General features: G+C 36.5%; 1 long non-coding RNA gene across 1 annotated transcript in view; it reads left to right on the top strand.

Moving 5' to 3' along the window:
* The window catches only part of LOC134484481 (uncharacterized), a 91,518-nt gene extending 75,257 nt beyond the window's left edge, over nt 1-16,261 (top strand). Inside the window, exon 3 of the long non-coding RNA XR_010061946.1 lies at nt 15,487-16,261. This is a non-coding gene — a long non-coding RNA (uncharacterized LOC134484481). The remainder of the gene's footprint in view (nt 1-15,486) is intronic.
* Nucleotides 16,262-17,056: the final 795 nt, after the last annotated feature.

The raw sequence follows: 17,056 nt of genomic DNA on the forward strand, positions 1-17,056 counted from the left end.
TATTTTCTTTGTACATTGAGTATGTGGGCAAATATTTCTCCATCTTTTCCCACATGCATCTGTCTCTGGTTTCTACCTCTTGTCCTGAAAAGTTTTGTGGGAGAGCACACAACTCTCTTCTAGAAAATGAGAGTCAAAATGACCTAGCTGACTGCATATTCTTTACTCTTATTAAACTGCATTCTTGTTTTCCCTTGCATCAGTCAAACAGGATGTGTTTTTTTTCTTGTATACATTGTCTTTACAATGAAATCTGGTAATTTGCAATTAGAGTTAGTCTATTGAAAATGTTTCTCTCCAAGCCTTGGTCATATTGAATGGTCTTTCAATTTTTACCCTATAATATTGTTAAGCCACAGCATCATCTATTTGAAATCCTAACCAGTTTGAGCAACTTATACATTTCATCATGGACTGTGACCCTGATGTGTGGAGATTTCTTCCAAGAGTGCAACCTGAGTCATTCAACTGGGATCCAAACAAAGAAACTCAACTCAGCGGTTGAGGCCCCTGTGATACCCTGGTCTAAATTTCCTACAGAAATTGTGAGCTAATTACTCACTTCCAGAAGCAATACTGGGTATAGGATATCCTTGGACTTGAACTTTGAAGAAGGAGATAGAAATTGTTCAATTGGCACAGAGCTATATACAGACCAACAGTTAGGGTAACATCATTTCTTAGAACGATTTGTGTTATGTATAACCTATTTAGTCATAAAGGAAATGCAAATCAAAACAACCCTGAGTTTCCACCTCACATCAGTCAGAATTGCTAAGATCAAAAACTCAGGTGACAGCAGATGCTGGCAAGGATATGGTGAAAGAGAAACACTCCTCCATTGTTGTTGGGATTGCAAACTGGTACAACCTCCCTGAAAATCAGTCCTGAGTTTCCTCAAAAATTGGTCATTGCAGTTGCTGAAGACCCAGCTATACCTCCCCTGAGCTTATACCCAAAAGATGCTCCAACATACAACAAAGACACATGTTACACTATGTTCATAGCAGCCTTATTCATAATATCCAGAAGCTGGAATTAACCCAGATGTCCTTCATCAGAAGAATGGATACAGAAAATGGCCTATATTTACACAATGGATTAGTACTCATTTATCAAAAATAATGAGTTCATGAAATTCATAGGCAAATGGATGAACCTAAAAAAATATCATCCTGAGGGTGGTTACCCAATAACAGAAAAACAAAGTATGCACTCATTTTTAATTGGATATCAGTGCAAATGCTCAAGTTACCTATGATCCAATGCACAGACCACATGATACTCAAGAAGGAGGACCAAAATGCAGATTATTCACTCCTCCCTTAAAAGGGTAAATAAAATATCCATAAGAGGGGTAGGGAGAGATTGTTCATAGGAGACTGAAGGAATGGCCATTCAGAGTCTGCTGGACATGTGTCACACACCCAACCACACACACACACACACACACACACACACACACATATGCAACAAAACTATTTTGGATAAAATAGGCTTTCAGAGATTATCATTTGAAGTAGGTACACAATATTTACACAGGGACCTAAGAGAATTCAGCTGAAGGACATTATTGTTTTCTGGCTGTGCTGAGAGCTGAAAACCAGTTGGTAAGGGTGCCTACACACTTGAAAGCAGAGATAAGACCAACTTTTATGCTCCAAGTTACCTGTCATTTGGACTCAAAGACACAATGAGAAGATCAAATGTTACAATTAGAAGTATAAAAGAGAGTGAAGACTCCCAACTTAAAGGGCCAGTAAATATCTTCAAAAAATTATCGAAGAAATCTTCCCCAACCTAAAGACAGAGATGCCGAAAAACATGCCAGAAGCCAACAGAGCTGTAAATAGATTTTACCAGAAAAGAAATTCCTCACATCACATGATAGTCAAAACACCAAATGCACAAAATAAAGAAAGAAGTTTAAAGGCAATAAGGGACAAAGTCAAGTAACATATAAAGTCAGACCTATGAGAATTACACAAGGTTTCTCACCAGATACTATGAAAGTCAGAAGATCCTGGAATACTCTAGACCATAAAAGAACACAAAAGCCATTCCAGTCTACTATAGCCAGGAAAATTCTCAATTAACACATATGGAATTACGAAGATATTCCATGACAGAACGAAATTTATACAGTATCTTTCTACAAATCCAGCCCAACGAAAGATAATAGGTAGAAAACTCTAACACAAGGAGGGAAACTACATCCTAGAAAAAGCAACAAACTAATCTTGCAATGAAACCAAAAGAAAAGAGACACACAAACATGACTCTTCCTCTAACAACAAAAATGACAGAAGCAACAATCACTATTCCTTAATATCTTTTAACAAAATGGAGTGAATTCCCCAATAGGAAGACATAGACTAAATGAATGGATACATAAAGAGGACCCAGTATTTTGTTGAATGTAGAAAACACAACTCAGAGACAAAGACAGACACTACCTGAGAGTATTAGGCTAGAAAACAAATTTTGAAGCAAATGGTCTGATAGAAGGAAGCTGGATTTGCCATTCTACTATGGAATATAATCGACTATCAACCAAAAGTTTTCGAAACAGGTGAGGAAGGAAATTTCATATTTATCAAAAGATTATCCCACCAATAGTAACTGTCAATCCTAAATATGTATGCTCCATATACATGGGCACCTCCATTCCTAAAAGATACCTTACTAAAGCTCAAAGCACCCATTTGCTCCTCACATAATAATAGTGGGAGATTTCAACACCACAATCTCATCAATGGACTGATCATGGAAACAAAAATTAAACCAAGATCTAGACAAAGTAACAGAAGTTGTGAATAAAATGGACATTACAGATATTTATAGAATATTTAATCCTAAAACAAAATAATATATTCTTCCCAGCATCTCATAGTATTTTCTCCAAAATTGATCATATATCAAGTCACAAAACAGGACTCAACAGATCGAAGAAGACTGAAATAAGTCCATGCATCCTATCAAACCGTGACAAACTAAGGCTGGTCTTAAATATCCACAAAAACATCAGTGAGCCCACACATAACTGTAACTTGAACAGTGCTCTACTCAAAGATAACTTGTCAAGCAAGAAATAAAGAAAGATTAAAGACTTTTAAGAATTTAATACAAGTGATGGCACAACATACATATGCTGTACTCAACAATAAAAGAACTTCTGGGGGAATCACCATTCCTTACCTCAAGCAGTATTACAGGGCAATAGTGATTAAAAAGCAAAGAACAATGACAAAAAAGTTGTATTTGTACAAATTCCTGGGAATGTTGATAAGTGGAATAGAATTGAAGACACCAACACAAACACACACATAAATGGTCACTTGATATTTAATAAAGAGGCTAAAACCATCCAATGAAAAACGATAGGATTTTCAACAAGTGGAGGGCAGCATGTAGAAGTATGCAAATCGATTCATTTTTATTGCCCTATACAAAGCTTAAGTATGAGTGGATCAAAGACCTCTACATCAAACTCAATAAACTGAAACTTATAGAAGAAAAAGTAGAGAAGAGTCTTGATCACATGGGCACTGGGAAAATTTTCCTGAACCAAACACCACTGGTTTGTACTGTAAGATCAAGAATCAGAAACGAGACTTCATAAAACTACAAAGCTTCTGTAAGTCAAAGGACACTGTTATTAGGACAAAACAGCAACCAAATGATTGGGAAAAGATCTTTTTCAATCCTACACCTGATACAGAGCTAATATCGAAAATATACAAAGAACTCAAGAAGTTAGACACCAGAGAGCCATACAATCCTATGAAAAATGGGGTACAGAGCTAAACAGAGAATTCTCAACTAAGGAATAACAAATAGCTGAGAAGTATGTCAAGAAATGCTCAACATCCTTAGTCATCAAGGAAATAAAAATAAAAACACTCCTGAGGTTCCACCTTACACCAGTCAGAATGGCTAAGATCAAAAACTCAGGTGACAACAGATGTTGGTGAGGTTATGGAGAAAGAAAAACACTGTTCCATTATTGGAGGGATTGCAAACCTGTACGATAACTCTGGAAATCATTCTGAAGTTTCCTGGGAAAATTGGATAATGCCCTAACTGAGGACCCAGCTCTACCTGTACTCTGCATAGACCCAAAAGATGGTGCAACATTCAACAAAGACTCATGCTCCACTATGCTCATAGCAGTATTATTTATAGTAGCCAGGAACTGGAAAGAATCCAGATGGTCTTCAACTGACGAATGGATACATAAAATGTGATACATCTGTACAATGTTCTACTATTCCGCATTAAAAACAATGAATTCATGAAACTCATAGGCAAATGGATTGACCTAGAAAGCATCACCCTGAGTGAGGTAACCCAATCACAGAAAAGGTCACATAGTATGCAATCTCTGATAAGTGGATTTTAGCCCAAAAGTTCGAATTCCTCAAGATATAATCCACAGACCACATGATGTTCAAGAAGAATAATCAAAGTATGGAAGCTTCACTCCTTCTTAAAAGGGGGAACAAAAAACATTCACAGGAGGGTATGTGGAGGCATAGGTAGAAGCAGAGACTGAAGGAATTCATGCCCCACCTGTGGCCCATATACATTTATACAGTCACCAAATTATATAAGATTGTTGAAGTTAAGAAGTGCATGCTGACTGGAACTGGATATAGCTGTCTCCTGAGAGACACAGCCACAACAGGTCAAATTCATATTTGAATGCTAGCAGCAAAACATTAATCTGACATTGGAACACCTGTTGGAGGAATTACAGAAGCGATTGAAAGACCTGAAGGGGCTTGCAGCCTCATAGGACAGCAATGCCCAACAACGATAGGTCCCAGGGAGTAAAGCATCACCCAAAGTATATACAAGGATTGACTCATGGCTGTAGATGTATATGTAGCACAGGATGGCCTTTTTGGGCACAAAGGGGAGGAAAAACTCTTAGTCCTTCCAAATTTGGACTCCCAGTGTAAGGAAGGTCAGAAAGACTAGACGGGTGGATGATGTGGATGGGAACTCCATTATCGAAGAAGGGGAGGGAGAGCAGATAGATGTCTTATGAGTAGGAAAGCAAGAAAGGGTATATTTGAAATTTAAATTAAAAAATCAAATAAATGAAAAGAGGATACTCAGATTCCTTTGAATAGGTGGAAGCATATTTAATTTCCTTGTGTGCAGGAGAGGAATTGTTGCTGTCCCTCTAGGAAAATGTAGTAGATTTTTGATGTTCTAAAGTAGAAGGGTGAAAAAGGATCTCCCCTAGACTGTATGGAATGTGCATAGCTTCTCTTCCTCTTATGTCTGGAGCACTACTGAGCAGAAGTTGAAGGTTGATTGATACCTTGAAAATTATAGAACATTCCAGCCAAACACTACTTCAGCAACTCCAAACTGGAAATCACAGTAAAGAATACACATTTGAATGTCCATGGTAGGCAGTCAACAGTCTTAGAAGTCTTGTACAAGGCTCTAATGGAGTAGTGTTGGGTTCAGTGTCTTATTCAAATATATATCCATCTACACATTCCTCTGCATGTGAAAGGACATCTCTGTGTAAGGGAACACAATGAAGACAGTAGTCGGATTTATGCTTGCTTTTAGACTCTTGTTTGAGAACTCAGTCCAGATTTCTCTGAGATCTCTTCGGTCAGAACAGTGTTTCCCAGGACAATAAACTTAGAAATTTAAGAGAGGAAATACATTTGGCATATGGGGAATCTGTGGTAATTCCTTGGCCTCCTGGAGTCTTCTTAATTGTATAAGTCTAAATCTTACTGGGTAAGATGGTGGAGGTAGGGAACTTGAACAGAAGTAGGACTGTTGTGTCAGTCCTCAAAAAGGTAATATGCAAGACTTCATGGGAAAAATTTGTTATTGCACCGTGGACATCACTGGGATTTCTGAGAAAATGTGCAAAGGAGATATTCTATACCTGTTTGTTAGAACTGTAAAATCTCTGTAAAATTATTTTAAAATAATAAGAAAGACCATTTCATGCTGGAGAAAATGTAAGTACCTCGTGGAGCAGAGGAAGATCCAGTATTGCTTGATCAGCTTCCTATTCTTTTTCAGTATTTAGAATGTCCATATATTTTCATGCCATTTGAAAGTCCAGGTAGTAATTCTTGCATCAGTCCTATAGGTTGCATTTTATTCCAACAGTTGTCTTTGGGCTTTGAAGACTTTTGTCAGACAAGAAAAGATCAAAACCCCTTTCTTCCATGGAGGAATGTCTCAGAATACCTTTAGCAGGAAGAAGTTTGTATGTAGTCCTAGACAGTTGGGATGTAGCAGGCTCACAAAATCAAGAGAAGAAGTGCTGAAGATGGCCAATAGAGAGTGCAGGCCTGAGTACCCCTTGGGCAAAAGAAGATATTTCAGGCCAATGTTGTCCTTTGGTGAAAGTGTTCTTGCCCACTATACAGAGAAAAAACTTGAAATACTTTGAGTAGTTGTGGAGTGTTGATACTCCCATAGGGAAAAGGAGAGACACTGAATCTCTTCTTTGAAATGATGACATTTACAGACCCCTTGGACAGAAGATGTGAATTTGAGAACAACTGGAGCAAAAGGTATCATTCTGATGTCCTTCCTAGAGGAAGTTTTGAATATGAGACACAGTTAAGTGTAAATTTTGTGCCATCTTTCACCAAAAGTAGAATGGTTCAGAATCATTCTTTGTCAAATAGGTTAGCTACTGAGGACCTTTTTGACTAGAAGTGGAGTTTTAGACCTGGGTGCCAGAGATGATCTCAGGAACTGTCAGTCTTATAAGACAGATAGCAGACACTTATATACAGAATATACATTTGATATATAGTGGACATAAATTGGTGATTTAAAGTAATGATGTTTAAGAGTAGAATATTAAAGAAGATGTAGAATCTGCTTAAAGTGACAAACCTATTTTAGGATAAGGGAGTTTTCAAGCCTAAATTGAGCAGGAAAGCTAGGGCTACTTTACATATTCACATCTTCAGTTACACCATGGTAGGCTCTAACCGGGGTCCAAGCATTAGTATTATTCAGCAGTCATGATTTTCAGTCTCTAAGTCCTCTTGAAGCTAATCATCAACGACATGGGTATAAGCATGAAGGATGGTATATAGGAGAGATAATGAAAGTTTCACGATTTGCTAACACAGATCATAATTAGGTGAAGTACCTTTGGCCAAACCTATATTTATTTAGTGGCCATTATTAGATGAACATGATCTAAAGCTCCCTATTAGAGGGTTATACTTGATCTAAAGCTCCCTATTAGAAGATTGAGTATGCTCTAAGGACTCTTTAATCTTGGTCCTCTTGGGCAAAAAAAAAAAAAAATCTGAGATCTCAATAGTAAACTCCAGTCCTTCTTATAACAGATCTTATACAGAAGGGGATGGTGTAAAGTATTATTTGTCAAAAAATAAAGACCTGAATGCCACCAATCAAAGTGAAGTGCTGATTCCCCTTCATCTAAAGGGGATGGTGTTGAGATGGCTAGGAAATAGGTGCAGTTTTAGTAACCTGTGTTCATAACTGCAACTTATGGAGTCATCCTGAACTGCTTTGCTAAACAAGAAAGTGCCTGGCCATTTTTAACCAATTACCAAGATCTAGTCACCTAACTGTGAAGAAGGAAAAATTCTAGCTCACCTTTGGTGGTGGGAAAACAGTATGGTATTGCTTAATTTTCTTCCGATTATTCTTTCCAGTTTCCATTAGCATGCTCTTCCATCAGGGTAAGTGATTATCTGAACTCTGATGCTCCATTGATACACACACACACACATATATATATATATATATATATATATATATATATATATATATATATATATATATATATATATACACATACATATATGATGTATAAATGTATATATATCATATGTGTATAAATAAGATGTATAAATGTATACATATGATGTATATATATTATGTATAATGTGTGTATATATATATATATATATATATATATATGTGTGTGTGTGTGTGATGTATATATGTGCATATGATATATATATAAGTATAAGTGTACATGTGTACACATCCATAAATGAGAGATGGAAAAATTGCATTTCTGACAACCATCTGTAGTAAGATTGCATATATGTTAATTTTAGCTTTCTATACTCTGCCCTCTGATCTACAACAAGTATCTTATGATGTCCCACTGCGAAATCGCAATCAGGATTGCCTGGTAATCTTGGTCAAGATTGGCACTTAAGTAAAATGAGTTTAAATCAGGTATAAGATGTCCTTGTAATTAAGTGATGCTCTTGGGACTTCCAGAGCTAGAGGCTACAACTGAAACTCCTCACAAGTATAGATGGAATCAATGAGACTTGCCCTTAGGAGCCAAACCTGACATATCTCATGAGCATCATTCCATAGCATATACACCCTTGGCCATGAACTGACTGCCTATAGTTTTTGTGGTTGAAGGTCCCATTTTGTACTACATTGAACTACATGTTATTGAATCTGATTCTGGCTTCTACAGAGGTATGCCATGAGACCATGGGGCCTCTTTAGTCAGAAGTGAAGTGACTTCTGCCCACTTTCAAATAATCAAAATTTGGGGGTCTTTCCTTTATATGAGTACTTGAGAAGACATAAGGTAACCAGGGAATGAGTAGAGTAGGCTCAGTTGTAGGAGGGAGGTCTGACATTCTGTTCAATGACTTAGGTAACTGAGGGAAAAAGGAAGATCTCGACGCCTTTAAGAAAGAGAAAACTTTGAGATCTGATTGTGCAATGGTATGTGTTAGAAAACCCTTGGAGTTGGGGTTGGTAGCATGAAACATCCTGTGACACATGGATGTCATTGTAACCTGATTTGGTGAAGGATTTTCTCCAACAATGCCCTTCAATTTCTATACTTCTTTAGTTGGTAGAAATTTTACATCTTGTATTAAATCTGGGGAAGTTTAGGTAACAACCCAAGCCTTTTTTAAACAGCTTTGATGACTGTCTCTGGATCTGTTGCTCATTCAGTTTGTCTTAATATGTCCATATATGGGTAGCAACAAAGGGTGCTCTTGATTTCTAGTGATTGGCTTGATTGGAATCAATCAATGATTCTATATATAGGACCTGGGACCTCAAACCCGATGGAAGAACATATTTCCCTATCCACCATGGTAAAAGGTAAAAGCCTTGATTCTCTATTATTTAGAGTATATCCATGTGAGGTAATTCAAAGTCATGAGGGACTGCTTTAGAATACAAGCTTTGGCAAACTATTATTTGAAAAAGCATGTCTCATGTCACCTTGTGAATAAAGCAATGTGTGAGTTTCATTTGGTCAAAGGCAGTGTACACCATCAAGAGGTGAGCAAGATCCAAGGCCACACTGATGGGGAAGGAGTCACATCATCATTCAGGGTAGTTCTCAGGGCCTCTTCAAAGAGGAATGAGTCTAGGATGTATCTCAGAACAGGAGATTTCTGAGAACAGATTTACAGAATGGGAAGTTCTGAGAAGATCTTTAGCTAAAGTGAAATCCTGAATGTATTGGTTCACAATGTGGAGGACCCTAGTCATATTTTGAAGAAAAGAATTATCAACTTCACCCATGGTCAGCAGGGGAAGGTTATTGGCTACACTGGGCCTTGGAGGAATGTTCTGACTCTGTTTCAGTAACTTCTATGTATGTTCCCTATATGTATACATATATATCTTTTAGTCCAGGCAATGGTCACAACAAAAGTATAAGTGGTTCAGGAAGCGGTGATGTTTCTTCAAGGATGTGTTCAGCTGCAAACATATGTGAATAAAATATAGGAATATTTTGATGACCTACTTTAAGGCACATGGTATAAGAGTCAATTTAGCTTTGTGTCTTCTGAACTAGGATTTAGAAGCAGAGAAATATAAGATACCATTGTTTGCATATGTGTTGTATGAATACATTGAATAAAGAGGTTAGTTTTAAGCAAACTTTCTTTATAGGGGTGTTGAGTGGCATGGGCCGAAGGGCAGCTCTAGTAATTCTTTAGTTCCACAGGTACTCCAAAATTCACATAGTACACAGGGAGGAGTTCTGAGACAATTGATGTGCACTGAGAATAATTTTTAGAGCCCTTTCAATAGAATTTCATTTCCCTAGCCCCCATTCGCAGAAGCTGAGGGTCTAAAATCGACTTAGTGGATTGAAGTAGACAATTGGCCCACAATCCTACTGGAAAGACAACGAATGCTAGATGGTCTTTCATGTAGGATGCGAGGTATAACACTCCCTAGGTCTGGCAGACCTTTAAGGAGAAAAGACAAAACCACTTGATGGGTATAGGAAAATAAAAGGCCCATGTAAGGCTTCAAACAGGTTTTAAGCCCCTTTATCATAAAGGGTCTAGGGCAATGCTATACTTAGGCAAGTACTGACATGCTCTACAATATAATCAGAAGGAGTAAGTTAACACTGGGTAAAGTGAACCCCATGTAAGAGAGGAAAACTCTAAAGCCCTGTTGAAAATGAAGAGAAACTTCTTCAGGCATAGTGTATATAGGTGTCATACACACTTCTGTCAAGAGAAAAGCTTCCTGGTACCTTATACAGTGGATAAAGTTTCCAGCCGTAATCATAAGTTTCAAATTCTCATTCAGAGGTTTATATATTCATAATTTCTGTTAATGCAGGAGAGAAAAGACAGGAACATATTTCTTCTGCCAAAGGCTTTGGATAATTTTTTCTGGCTAGGTTAATTCTTCTGGTTTGTTCAGCTGTTAAGATCTAAGCAGAAATGTTGAAATTATTACATTTCTATTGATTTGTCTTATTGCAGTTTGCAAGGGTTATATACTCTGATTCTAAACTACGACTCTGGGAATTCAAACCGGAGTGGAGCAGAGTCATTGGATTATAGAAGGAGTCACTTTTGAAAATATGTTTAATCAGTTAGGGATACGACTACTTTGTTGGAAAGTCAAGGGCCCATTATTCAGAGAGAACATTTTAGGAGGATTGGGAAGTGTGAGAAGGTCACAGAATCCTTCAGGCAAAAGTTTACCTTGGGTACTGGAAGAAGGCAGTCAAGTGCAACTGTTTTCACAGTCCAGAATAACTATGTGTCGGGGTACTCTGAGGTGTGCTGGCCAGAAATTAGGGAATTTGCTCTTACATATTGGGTGGTAATCTCTGGATTTATGTTTTGCACAAGCTGTTCAGAAGCAGGATAATCATCGACAACAAAGATGAAACTGCTCCATTTTATGTGAAAAACCTTAAAGGCAGAACTTAGGTTAGGGCTCAGATTTGCACTGACATGTCTGAGGACATCATGTCCACGTGGTCTTCCATTCCTTCAAACATTTATCTATGCCTGGCCACCCAGGTAAGAAAGGAAACATTAAGACCTCTTAGAAGAATAGAACTGAGATCCTATGGATAGAAGTGGATTCTCGGAAGAAACCATTGTCAGGGGATATTAATTTAAAGTTTCCTTAAGAAAAAAAAACTGTGTGAGATTTCATTTCATTTCCTTCTCTGTATGTTCTTCATCAAAATAATTTGTATTAAGCCCCTTTCAACTTACAGGGTATTGCTAGATTTTCTTATTCAAAGAAAGTAGAATATATTCATCTTACTTTGCAGAATATGTTTTTCAGGGGCTCTTCATTGCATCCCAATTGAAACCCAAGTTTACCTTGAACTGAAGGAGAAACCTGGGAAAAATTAGGAAACATATCTGTGGCACAGTCCATAATATCAGGAACTAGTGTTGGTTTCCTCACCCTAAATTAATATCTAAACCTACTTTGGACAAACTAGAATGATCTGAAGTAACCTTTCCTTCAGGGATAACACATGATGCCTCCTTAATCAAAGAAAGAATGGATGAGTACCACCAAGTAAAGATGAGTTGCTGATGCCCCTGTAGCAGGAGAATTGATTAGAGTATTCATATTCCCTTGTATTTGAGAAAAAATTAAATTGCTTACGATAGCTCAGGAGGTCCTAGCATTGCATCATCTTCTAATGATACCGCACAGTCTAGCATATCCACATCTTTAGCTGAATATGCAAGAGCCTGAATATAGATTACATGATTCATGAAAAGTTGAGGTGTCCTAAGCATGATTGCCCCCTAAAAGTATATTCAACCAAAACGAAATGAGCACCAGACTGATGACTTCACAACATATCATGTGACTTTACTCAAGGAAGTAGCATAAGATTCCAGGATTTGCTCCCTCCTTTTGGATTTCAGTGAACCTTCACCAGAGGGATCAATGCTCCTTGGTCCGAGGTAAAATATCCCATGGGCCCCAAGCAGAAGGGATGGTTCTGAGAGACCATTTTGTCAAATGGGTAACTCTAAGGCCTATAAAAAATATCAATGTTTTTGAAAGGAGTAAAGTCTTAATCCGGTTTGATAGTAGGGGACTATCCATGATTACCTTCTATAAAAAACAATGATCCCATCACTCCAGGCCTCTACATTTTCAGAGAACTCCAGAAAATTCTTATCTCCAAGGACTCCACTACAGACGTGACAGCAATCTGAGGTTTATTCTGAAATCTTGTGTGAAGTCACTGTCTCTAATCCTTTTTTAAACTTACTATTAGCAGCACAGGTATGGGTGTGAGGGATATTTACCTTTCTGGTGAGTATCTTAGATAAGTGGCCTTGGATCCAGGGTGGAACTTTTATTCATTGGCCATGGGACGTCAATCCATTGTTCTTGGAGATTTTTTGGTGGTCAAAGTTGTATTGGCTATGCAATAAGGTTTGAGGAACAAGTTCTGGTCTTTATTAGTTGAATGGTATACCTGAGTCAGCCACGAACAAAGTGAGAGTCTCCTATGGATTCTTGTTCACAAGGATTCAGTTTCAGGTACACTACAGCAGAGGCTGACTGTTTGAGACACTCCTCAGTCACAAGGTCAATTCTAGATTTCGTTCCATCAGATAGCTATGTCTCTGACCCCTCCATTGCAGACAGAGGAAGAATAAAGTGTTTCTATTCCAGGGCAGTTGATTTCTAGTGTATGTCGTTTCAGGAGCATTTGAGTCCTTTGATGTTTAATGATATCAGAGACAAATGATTGGATTTGTCTATTATTTTTCTTGTTAGATGTCGAATTATGTTTCTGTGGCTACCTACATTATCTTCTTTTGTGTTTTAAAAGTAGATTGTGTTCTTTCTTTTTCTGGGTGTAGTTTCCTGCCTTGTACTGGAATTTTCCACCTTTCATCTTTTGTAGGACTGGATTTGTGGAAAGATATTGTGGAAATTTGCTCTTGTCATGGCATATCTTGGAATCTCCATCTATGGTAGTTGAGAGGTTTTATAACAGCCTGGGATGACATTTTTGTTCATTTATGATCTGTGTGATATATGCCCAGGACCTGATAGCTTTCATAGTCTATTTTAAGAAGTGTGGAATACTGATTGGTCTCCTTTTTTATGTAACTCAACCTTTTTTCCCTTACTGGTTTTAATATTTTTTCTTTGTTTTGTGTACTTTATATTTTAACTATTATGTGATGGAAGAAATTTATTTTCTGCTCCAAATTTTTGGGAGTTCTCTTTGAATTTTGTACGTGTAAGGTTGTCTCTTTCTTTAGGTTAGGGAAGGTTTCTACTATAATTTTGTTGAAGATATTTACTGACCCTTCAAAGTGGGAGTCTTCATTCTCTACTATACCTATTATCCTTAGGTTTTATCTTGTCATTTTGTCTGGGATTTTCCGGATGTTTTGGGTTAGGAGTTTTTTGTGTACCAAGAACTGTGGATCAGGTTCAGCTATATGAAATAGATAGAAACAAAAGTATGCTGTAACAGACTACACCTCCATTCGTGGGTTCTGAGCACTCCAGGAAGTTACCTCTGAGAAGAAGAAGTCTCTCCTGTGCTCTTGAGTGTGTCAGCACTCCTGGAAGTCCATCTATTTCCTCATGGGATCTCATTCTTTCATGTCAAATATATTGCCAGATGAGATAATTGCTCAGTGAACACAGTATTGTGTTGAATATGACATAGACTATCTGTGACAAATTAAAATATATAGGCAATATCAACTAGGTCATTGAACTGTAATATATTGAAGAATTCACATAATTACTACATGTTGGACTAACCAATGAATGGGATGCATATTTATTAAAATGAAGAATAGTATAAAGTTTATTTTTGAAACTTACTGAATCATGTAATAAATAATAAGTCTCCATTACTGTATCAGGTCCATAATAGTGGTATAGATTAGGAATGAATAAAATGTATTATGAACTTTCTTTTATAAAAATTGCATTATAGTTCAAGAAAAAGAAAGAAATGAATTCATAAATGAGTCTGTTACAGTTGATTGTATGCAAGTAGTTGAAGAATCTATTTTAAAAATATGGTCATGGAGATTGTCATAAGGAAGTGACATTTAAGTTAGATTAGATGAAATATAGTTGATCTATATTTTGGGCAAAATCACAGTAAATAGAAGGATGATAAAAGGACAAAGAGCTTGACATTTCCAAAAAGTAAATATGATAGTAGTTTGTATTGACTAAGAGATAGAAGAGTGGTCCAAATAAAGCTGAAGCTTAGGCAATGTCTCATATGGGAATATAGGAACAGTATTAGACATATAATTTTTATTTACTGTAAATGTCTTAGAAATCATTGAACAGTTTTAAATAAGTTTGTTTAACTCACAATGTATATAGAAGGGACTCTGGTTACTTATGTATTATGAGATGATACAGAGAATAATTTTAAGGATGTTTTTGAAGTCTATCTGGAAGTACTGTCAGTGATAATGAAAAAGAGTCATATCAGAGAGCTATGTTGGAAATTGTTGTGTTTGGTAGAAGAATGAGTGTGGTGTGGGCAGGAAGAAAAGAAAGCCAATGTCTTTTTTTGAGCAAAAGAAAAGATGTTGGTGTTATTTACTCTGATGTGGAATATTTCATGATAAGTGGATTTAGGAGAATTATAAAGGAATTTATTTTAGCCCCTTGAAGATGCTTGAAAGAACCTCTAACTCACTAGACATTCCTACTTACTGTTCATTGTTTGGTGATTTAATCCATTACTAAGACCATTATTAGCTGTTATATAACAAAACTCACTTTAATATCTGTATTTTTTAAGTTATAAATGGGAGTACTTATTTAATGAAGAGCAAACCTATGATTATATTACATGCTTATTTAGTATATTCAGACAAATTATTTGCCCATATACTTACTACAAACATTTTGTATTGCAATTATAATTTAATCCAATTTAATTGGTGCTGACACACTCTTTGATTAGAATTTAATAGCTCATGAATGTGAATTTCACAGAAAGAAGTCATTTTTCAGATTTTGTAAATTTACAAACCCTAGAAGAGTAAAAACATGTGATAAATTCTAGCTCTTCTACTTTTAATCTTTAGTATTTTAGTGTGTTATGATATACATGCAAAAATTCCTAATCCAGATGATTTTAACTATAATATCCAGTACTATTAAACATATCAACAGTATTTTACAAATATGAATAATCTATGCTTTCAGAAAATTTTCATCAAAGGAGCAAGAAATTCTTCATAACTTCAACACAACATGGCCTTTGGGAACAGAATAAAACACAAATAAGGAAAGGCGGAAAATGATTGACACATGCACTGTACTTGGTTTGAAATTTAACAATCATGCTAGTTATAGGATACAGCTTTGAAATTAGAGTCAATGAGAGTTTGAAAAATACTGAGGAAGAGTAGGTAAATTGAATTCTTGCTACATGAAAGAAAACACTGTATCTGAAGGTAAGGTACATTTTAGATGATGACACTCGTCTTCTGCCACTATTTATTCAATGCTTTTGTATTTGTTACTATATTATGTTCCAAAAACATATCAATGATTCTAGTTGTTCTTAATTAATGAACATGCAGATCAGCTGATTTAATATTCCACATTATCTTAATATTCTTCTGTATCTTTCAATATTAAAATAATAGAGAATTATTTTGATTAGAGTAAAATTTTATTTTTTTATCATATGAGAGAAGAAATTATTAACCAAGAATGGATATTTGATATTTTCTAAAAGATGTTAATAGAGGTTGAAAGCATATATATAAGCTAAACCATTTATACCTTCTCCAAATGAAACTCATTGAAATGTCAGTACACATATAGTACGTATATGGAGTGATATATAGGAATAAAAACATCCCCTATGCATCCAGAATCATCTATTATCCCCATGATGAAAGCCAATATTAGGAAGAGAAGATGGTAAAGCCACTTTGCAGGAAAATCAGCTTCATTCAAAATGAAGATTGAGCTGGGAATTGATTTAACTAAGTGTAGTTAAGAATAATGTAAATGCCCAAAAATTGTAACCTCATTAGGTGGTATGTCCTTGTTGCAGGAGGTATGTTGTTCGGGGTAGGCTTTGAAGTTTCAAAGGATTGAAGCTATTTCAATCTGGTTTTCTCCACCTTCCGCTTATGGTCAGCAACCTCTGCCTGTATATCTTTGCTCTGATATCATCAATCACTGACTCTGATATTCTGGTTTATAAGCCCAAATAAAGTATTTCTTTTATAAGGAAAGAATAATATAAATGAGTTTAATGTTATGAGAAGCAGACCTTGTTTACCTGATATGGTTGCCTTTTCCTTTCTTAGCTTGGGCCGTCACACTTCTGCTATGTTGAATGAGACATCTCCATATTCTCTACTCTCACTAACTGCAGTTTGTCATTTGGCCCTCAGGACCTCCTTATACCTGGAGCTGTATTTTTGTTCTTGGAAGTTAGAAAGTTTGGATTTCCTGACTTTGGAGGCAGGGTTAAAAGTAAATGGGAAGTGAGTGACATACATACCACAACTCTTCTATTTTAGTCCTTCAATGGGGGATATTAGAGGATGGGATTACTGAGGTGAGCAGAAAGGAAAGGTGCTGCTTTATTTGAAATGTTTTCTTACCTCATTCTGTGTCCCTGTAAAGATCCAGCCTTATCTCTCAGGCCTGGCCATGTTCCTGTCACTGCTCACCTGCCTATCTCTTGCAGCTCTTAATTCTAATTCCTGCTTCCCACTCTACGTTTCATCTTGACCAGATGTAGTGCATTTTT

Source organism: Rattus norvegicus, chromosome Y, assembly GCF_036323735.1.
Source record: "Rattus norvegicus strain BN/NHsdMcwi chromosome Y, GRCr8, whole genome shotgun sequence".
NCBI lineage: Eukaryota > Metazoa > Chordata > Mammalia > Rodentia > Muridae > Rattus > Rattus norvegicus.